Consider the following 9,732-nt stretch of genomic DNA (forward strand, 5'->3'; position numbering starts at 1 on the left):
TCATTTTTAAAGTCTAGACACGTCTTACTGCCTCTATTGCATAGACAGTGTATAGATAAATTCATATCTTAGCGTATCTGTTATTGTTACCTTTGCCTGACAGCTTTCGTAGATTCCTCCGTAACGTATGGGATTTTAGTATTATATATGTATATGTAAATTATGTATTGCAGTGTACTAATCTATATCCTATAATCTATTTCTTATCGAAAATCCTTCATCTGATCATACGAGATGAATCCCTCATCCAGTTCGAATTCCTCAGATTCCGACAGCTATTCCGATATGGAGTTTTACCTAAGCTCCGGAAGCAGCGTCACCAGAATGAATCAACCAATCATCCATCCCCAATTTATCTGATGGGTTCGTAGCCTACTTACTCACTAGAGACAAGAAGAAGGTGATCCATTCCACCCACCTTATTGCCCTCTCAACGATGAACCTGAAGCACTTACCGGCGAACCTATCTGAAACACCATTTTCTCTCTCATTTCCAGAGTATCTCTCCATGATTATATTCTATCTAAAATTCTAAACCTTATTCATCCGCTCATTTCGACCGACAATCATCCCGGAATAATAGAATAAGTCAACGAACTTCGCGCTCGAGTAATCAATTTGGAGAATATGGTGCAAAATTTACCAGCTTCAGCAACATCACCGGCACCAACAGTACCATCAGTAATAGCACCAGTACCATCAACAATCCATGCCTCAACATCTCATTCTGTACCTCTAGTATAATCATCATTCTACATATCGTTCTACATAAATTATCTTCGTTCTTCATGGCGATTATGTAATCTCTAATGTTTTAGAGATTATGTACTCTAATTCTAGCCGTAAATCAGATGAGTTTAATATCATATTAATTCATCAAATCCAAGATTACATCTGAAGAAAATATATATGTATATATACTTTCATAAAGATTGTAATTAAAAAAAAAATTCTTTTGTACAAACTATTAATGGTGAAAATATTTTAACGGGTAGGTAATACCCGAGGAATATTTAGATTTCACCTTAATAAGTTACACTGTACATTCTTCGAAGCTGATTCAACAGTCATTTACTATTCTACTTACATCCACAGATATACGAATCTGTTCACCACAGAATAACCATTTTCATTCAATTTCATAATTGAATTTTGACCTATCAGAATCCAACAAGTGGCATAATGAAGAAAACATTGGACAAAATAAAATTTGTTAGAAACAAAAAAATTAATTATGAGAAATTTTGTTAAGAATCCACGCTAACTATTCCTAGCTAACTGTTCCTAGCTAACTGTTAATTCCGTATTACATTTTATTTATCGCAATTTAATTATCGCATTTTAATTATCACAATTTTAATTCTCGCAATTTTAATTCTCGCAATTTTATTTATCGTCATTTAATTTCTGTTATTTATTTTACGCACTTTAAATATCGGGACACATATACAAGGTTTTGACATATCATATCGACGCATCTATATATATTATTTGGAATAACCATAGACACTCTATATGCTGCAATGTTCGAGTTCGCTATACAGGGTTGAGGTTGATTCTATAATAATATATATACTTTGAGTTGTGATCGAGTCTGAGACATGTACATGGGTCACGATACGTATTAATTAATTCGAATATTATAAACTATATATGAATTGTTGAGTTAGTAACTGTGGACTGCTAACTGTGGACTACCAAGATTGGACAATTAAAATGAATTAAAATATTTATTATAACATATGAAACTAGACAATCCTTCAAGTTTGCCACTTGATTTCATCTTAAACCTCAATTGTATCTTGACGATTACAATATGCGTTCAAATTTTTCATAATTTTTGAAAACACTTCAATCGATAGGATGAATCAACCGCACTTCACCTACGAAAGTAGAGATTGATGCATATAGTTATGCACCTAAAAACACTCGGAACCTGAGTAAACATTTAACACGTGTCTGTGCTAGCTCCTTTGGCATTGGTATTACCGAAAATAACATTGCAACTCTTTTTCAAATTAGCTAATTTTGTCACAGCTTCAACAAATCAACTTCGACTTCCATTCGAATTAGCCTTATTATAACCTCGATATATAAGTTTGCATGTCGTCATCGTTACCGGAGAACCGTTTATATTCCACCACATTAGCAGTAAACTTACCAACAACTTCAATGAATTTGGACTTTTCGAAAAATTATTATATTCATTGAAACCCCATCGTGTATTCATCTATACCCTGTAACAATAATTGCCATACCAATTATTGAGAATCAGCAATTAGTATTTCAAATCTCGTAGCATTTCTACATCAATAGTTATATGTATACATATAACAATTATCTCCTAGAATTACGATCTTCAATTCTGAAATTTTAAAAAGCACCCAGCCTACAAATCAATACATTGAACTTTGAAAAAGCTGAATGAAGCAGCAGAAACTGTAGGCAATCGTAAACGACCTTAATCATTGGAAGTTGATGATAAAAGAATAGTATGTTGGCAAAGCTCAGAAAAATAGAAGGTTTGAAAATGGAAAACAAATTGAGCAAACCATGAGGGAGGATATGAACAAATCGCAAAGACTAAATCTGCCTTCAAAGAATCCTGATGATTCTGTTTTTGATGAAATATTTAGCGAATACCTTACTTCTTAATTGCTTTAAATCATTGTGAATGAATTTCTTCATCACAATTTGATTCTAAAATTCTAAGATAATATCGTATATTTCATTATGAATATCCTCAATATTTCTGAAGATATCTTCATAAATATCTCGTCCGATATTAATTATCTCTCCGCGCTATCTGTGATATATCATAAAAGGAAGTTATTTTAGTTTCTAAATTCTGAAGAAAAAAAATTGAATTTAAATAATGAATGTTTTTGAAGTAGTATTGGGAGCTGATGCATGAGTTAGTATAATATAATGACACTTGATCAACGTGATTATATTACAGTAAGTCATGCTGAGTTTCTAATGAAACATGATGATTCCCAGACCATAACATCATCATGTGCCATGTTACACGACTCTTACATTCTATCTAATCTCCGAACATATCAAGAACTTATTTTCTTAATAGTTCTATCTTTTCCGTGATTTCTGGTAATTTAACAAATCAAATCGTGTTATTACTTTTCCTTTCTGCTTAGGATCTTAGTTATGTTCTTTCAAACTTCATACCTACAAATCGAAACGTCCTGATCACTTTACTTAAGGTCGGGAAGAGAAAACAAAAGAATTAAGATCTGAAATAAAAATGGGAGTATAGATCACAGTAAATTGGAGAGAGTATTAACTGTGGATGTCAATGATTACAGAAGAACAGAAGCAGAGACATCGAAATATAAGGGAAGATATAAAACCCAACAACAACTCAGGTATTACAAACCGTAGATATTAATACGAATAGCAATATAAAGACACAGTATAATTAAGAATAGTATTACCCAAGGTAATAGTAGAAGTAAACAGATTTTTCTGGTGGAAGATTTAAAAGAAGGATGACAGAAATGATAATTAGAAAAATATCAAGGAATAGAACGGGATTAAGCATTTTCACAATCTTTGGATGTATGAACTAAGAAAGAAAGTATAAGAATGGTGAAAATAATGGAACGAAAGAGTTTAATTTATAATGGAAATATCAGACAGAGTAATCGAGGCAGATCACCGTATTTAATTATAGAGATCTCAATTTCCTTACTCGCTGAAGAATCAAATCTTATAGATTTCCAAGATTTTCTTTTGAATCCTTTGAATTCAGGAATTCAACCATGACTAGTCAAAAGTTATGATGAAATATGTCTTTCTCATTTCATTATTTAGTGATAGCTTCACTTGTACTCTTTGAAAAATCGAATTGTTTTATCCATATTATTCAATGATGATAAAACCCTATTTATCAACCCATACTCGTCATGAACACATTTTTATTGTTAGCTATGACAACCTCGATCAAATTTCGGGACAAAATTTCTTTAACGGGTAGGTACTGTGACGACCCGGAAATTTTTGACCAAATTTAAAACTTAATCTTCAAATGAATTCGACACGATAAGCAAAGTCTGTAATGTTGAGCCTCGAAAATTTTGAATTGTTTACATGAATGCATTTAACCTCTGACAATTTCCAACGATTCACGAACCATTTAATCGTAAATAGAAATGTATATATAAATAACTATACATGTAAATAAATTATATATTATAATAAATTAATGAATACTTAAACTTATTATTTAAAATTGTTTATTTAAATATAGAGAGTAGGTTGAATATACATAATTCATCAACGATTAACAAAGTATTAAATGTATAATGTTATACTGTGAGTTTAATTTTTTTAATGTATATAATTAATACATTCATCTAAGTAATAAAACTGGATATGTAAAACATAATTATATATAGTAATTTGAATATGTATATGATGTATAAACATAATTATCATTATATGTATATCGATAAAATGTATAAATAATCAATATATGTTATTATATAAGTATTAAATAATACATAATATGTAATATTAATATATTAATATTATATATGTTATACTAATATTATTATTATTACTTTCACTATTATCATTAAATATTAATATTAATATAGGTAATAATGATATTATTATAATATATAATATATAGATATAAAAATTCAAAACATGTAAGTTTGTTATATCTTTATCATTACTTGTATCATTATTAGATATTATTATTATTACCATTACCATTAAGGATTATTATTATTATTATGGTTATAAATTATTATTATTATTATTATTAAACTTATTATTGTTATCATTATTATTACTCTTATCAATATTGTTAATAATATTATTATTATTAATATTAGTAATATTATTATTATTTATTTATTATATAATATATAATATAAATATATAGACAAAATTACGCATACTGGATCCTATCACCTCCTTCGATAATTATTTTATTTTTTTATTTTTTTTATTTATGCTTTTCTTTTTCTCTGTTATGCTCGTGAGGAGCTGTCAATTTAATTCCAGATACAAACAAGTGCCATCAATTCTCAGTACTGCACAACTCCATTAATCACTTACTTATATTCATTATCTGCAAAACACAAATGATCAAGAGAAATCATTTTTTTTAAAACCCGTCGGTTCCTCTGTGTTGCCACTTTTTGGCCAAAAATTAAAATCGAATCAATTATCCAAATATTTAAGTGCAGTCTTGTTAGGAATTCTCTGTTGAATCTTTCTACAAAAATTGAACTCTCAATTCATCGTAACGAATCTCAATTATCGAGTCAAAGTTTTAGTTTTTAAAAGTCAAACCTGTGTTCATCACGAAATTTGAAATCGTTTCGATGTTTTTAGTTAAATTGATGATTAAGAAAGATTATATGAATGATTTCAAGGGTAGTTTGTGTTGAAATCTTTGTTCAAAACGATCTCAAAATAATAATCAAATTTTTTTTTCTTATATAGGGACGAGCAGAGGCAGCAGTTTTTTTTATATTTTTATTTTTTTCTTTTCTCCTTTTTAGTGGTTGTTATTTGGAAATAACAATTACAAACGTATTATTTTTTTTACAAAATACTAGAATAAATTCTTTGTGTTAATAAGTGATATCTTGGCCGACCAAAGTGTTGGAGAAGAAGAAGGACACAGCCAGAAGGGTTAAATAAATAAGGGAGAGTTATAATTTCAGAAAGACAAGGATAACTGGGTGGTTGTGTGGATGTTTGTTAAACCAGAGGTCCTGGGTTCGAACCCAGGCCACTAATATATTTTTTTTAGTATCAAGAGAAGCTGTTGGGCCGTGATCTGTTATGTTGTTAGGCCGAGGTCCATAGTATTTTCTATGTTGGGCTGCTGCGATTAATGATATATATACGGGTTATAATAAATTAAATACTGAAATTAAAACAGAAAGCATAGACAGTGGAATGTTTAAGTGTGTTGGTCTTAAGCGGGAGGTCATGGGTTCGATTTCGATTGTTGCCATGTTTTTTTTTGAAAAACATTTAAGGTAGCCTCCTTAATATTATTATTATTATTAATATTATCATTTTTATTATTATTATTATGATTATTATTATTGTGTTTACTATTAGTAGTTGTTACTATTACAAGTATTATTATTATTATTATTATTATTATTATTATTATTATTATTATTATTATTATTATTATTATTATTATTATTATTATTATTATTATTATTATTATTATTATTATTAGTAATTATTATTATATATACTAAGACTAATAATATAATTGATATTATCACTAATATTATTATTATTATTATTATTATTATTATTATTATTATTATTATTATTATTATTATTATTATTATTATTATTATTATTATTATTAGTAGTAGTAGTATTATTATTATTATCATTAATATTAGCGTTATTGTCACATGTATAATTATTATTGTCATTACTATCATTAAGTATCATTATCATTAATATTAGTATTGAAAGTACCATTTAACATTAATTTTAGTATTATTAATTATATGATCATTAAAATTTCTATTAAAACGATAATTATTATTAAACTTACCATTACAATTAATTTTGCTAAAACTTTTATTTTTTTCTTTATCATTATTAGTAAAATTATCATTTTTATTAAAATTACTATTATCAGAATTATTATTATCTTTAAACTAGTATTAGTATGAGTGATAATTTTACAAAACAAAAGATATATATATATATATAAGAATGAATATATTTATTATATATAAAGTATACTAATACTACATAAAACTTCATTTTTAACTAATAACATTAATTAAAAAAAAATCAAATAAGTATCATAATGTAAAATAAGTATTAATAAAATCATATATATAAGAATATTAATCATAATACATAAAATAATATGTATACATTTGTTTGATTACGGTTATTTATTTTAATATATATATAAATGATATAGGTTCGTGAATCCGAGGCCAACCCTGCATTGTTCAATATCGTCATATGTATTTTTACTACAAAGTACAGTATTGTGAGTTTCATTTGCTCCCTTTTTAAATACTTTTGCAATATATATTTTTGGGCTGAGAATACATGCACTGTTTTTATAAATGTTTGACGAAATAGACACAAGTACTTTAAACTACATTGTATGGTTGGATTACTATACCGAATATCGCCCCTTCAAGTATGGTAAACTAAGAATTAGGAAAATGGCCCCTAATTGACGCGAATCCTAAAGATAGATCTATGGGCCTAACAAACCCCATTCTGGAATTTGGAATGCTTTAGTACTTCGATTTAAATGGTGATTGCGATTGCCAATATTTATGGCATACTTGCGAGTATGCAGGGATATTCTATATGCATTATGTTAATGTCGGTTACCAGGTGTTCATCATACGAATGGATTTTTTATACACTTGCGAGTGTAATGTTATTTATGAAAAATGAAATCTTGTGGTCTATTAAAATGATGAAAATGAATGATTATGATAAACTAATGAACTCACCAACCTTTTGGTTGACACTTTAAAGCATGTTTATTCTCAGGTATGAAAGAAATCTTTCGCTGTGCATTTGCTCATTTTAGAGATATTACTTGGAGTCATTCATGACATATTTCAAAAGACGTTGCATTCGAGTCGTTGAGTTCATCAAGATTATTATTAAGTTAATTATAGTTGGATATATTATGAAATGGTATGCATGCCATCAACTTTTAAAGAAATGAAAGTTTGTCTTTTAAAAACGAATGCAATGTTTGTAAAATGTATCATATAGAGGTCAAGTACCTCGCGATGTAATCCAATGTAATGTATTATTATTATTATTATTATTATTATTATTAAGATTAATATTATTATTAATCTTATAATTAGGAGAATTATTATTAGTATTATACATAAAATACTACGACGAGGTCATGAGCGGGTTATTTCAAAATGGATTTTATGAGTAGGATAGGGCTAAGGAAATTATGAGTTATAGCTATGGAGGTGTTGGGTATGGTTCATGGGTATGCTCGTGAGGTCAATCTAGTGTTTATCATCTCTGTTGCATTTACATACCTTTCCTACAATATTGAATCTCAATATTGATACGCGAGTACTCATAATTTAATTTTTACATACTAATAGTGTATCCCTGACTAGTGTTCGAGTATATAGGATTATGCATGCTTGTACTTTTGATATTGCCATTAGATAGGTTATGTTGAATCCTAAATTAGTTACATATGCGGTTGATATAAGGTATAAGATATGCATGTCGTTGGAAAGCTAGCGAAAAATTAAGAACTTTTCATTTTCGAATGTTTTCGATGAACGGATTAGAAGTTATAGTCAATTGAATTTTTGTATTATTATTGAAATTGATTATTATTATCGTCGTTATTATCGTCATTATAGTTTTTATTATTATTATTATTATTATTATTATTATTATTATTATTATTATTATTATTATTATTATTATTATTATTATTATTATTATTATTATTATTATTATTATTATTATTATTATTATTATTATTATTATCATTATCATTTTTAATAAAAGGTATTATCATTAAAAATTGTTATTTTTATTATTATTACTATCGTTATTATCATTAAAGTTATAATTAAGTATTATCATTAATATTATCATAATATTTATTATCATTATCATTAGTATTATTATAATTAAAAACTAATATTAGTAACACCTAATTATTATGATTACTATTATTATCATTAACATGAACACGCTATAAAAGATGATTAAAAGCTATTAAACGAATCGATTAGGAAATAATGAGTATGAGTATCATGATGAAATTAAAATATTGTAAGATATTGATTTTGATAAAATTATCGTTCTTAGTATTTTTATCATTACTATTATTAAATGTATCGTTAGTATTAAAACTATCATTTTAACAAAAATTATCAATTTAAATGAAATGTCATTGTTATTATAAAATATCATTATTATTATCATTTTAAATAAAATTATTATTTTACAGTTAATATTAAAAAGTATCGTAAATATTAAAGTTATCATAATTAAAATTATCATTTTACCATAATATAATTTTTAGTAAATATAAATATTGATATTTTTATTAATAGAATAATAATAATTATTATTACAAAATAATACAACTTTTACTTATTATTATTAACAATGTTATTTTTATCAAATAAATATGTAATACAGATAATATAATTACCTTAACATATCATAATATTTTATGAACTTTATTACTTAAGATATATAAAAGTATATTTTTGTATAAAATTTTATTTATTAATAAATGAATTATATTATTTACTCTATTAAATCTTTTAAATATATTTAATAAATATAAAACGACGATATTTAAACTATATAATAATCATGTATAAATTTTGGAAATCATTTTGGGTCAAATTAACTTTTGTTGACTTTTGCATATTTAGTCTCGAGCATTAGGATTGTGGTATACTATGACATAACTGATGCTATGCGAGGTGTATATGAAATAGCTTTATTTTTACTAGGAAATACTATTAAATACGATACAATTTTACACAAGATATTTATTTATTTATAGAATGGATATACCTAAACCTTGCTACAACACTTATAGGCAGTGTACCTAATCATACAGTAGTGTAGTTTTTAGTAAGTCCGGTTCGTTCTACAGGGAATCTTTTATACAAAGCTTAACGCTATATTAGTTTTAATTTATAAAAATACAAATATATATAAGTAATATTA

The sequence above is a fragment of the Rutidosis leptorrhynchoides genome, chromosome 4, assembly GCF_046630445.1.
Source record: "Rutidosis leptorrhynchoides isolate AG116_Rl617_1_P2 chromosome 4, CSIRO_AGI_Rlap_v1, whole genome shotgun sequence".
Lineage (NCBI taxonomy): Eukaryota > Viridiplantae > Streptophyta > Magnoliopsida > Asterales > Asteraceae > Rutidosis > Rutidosis leptorrhynchoides.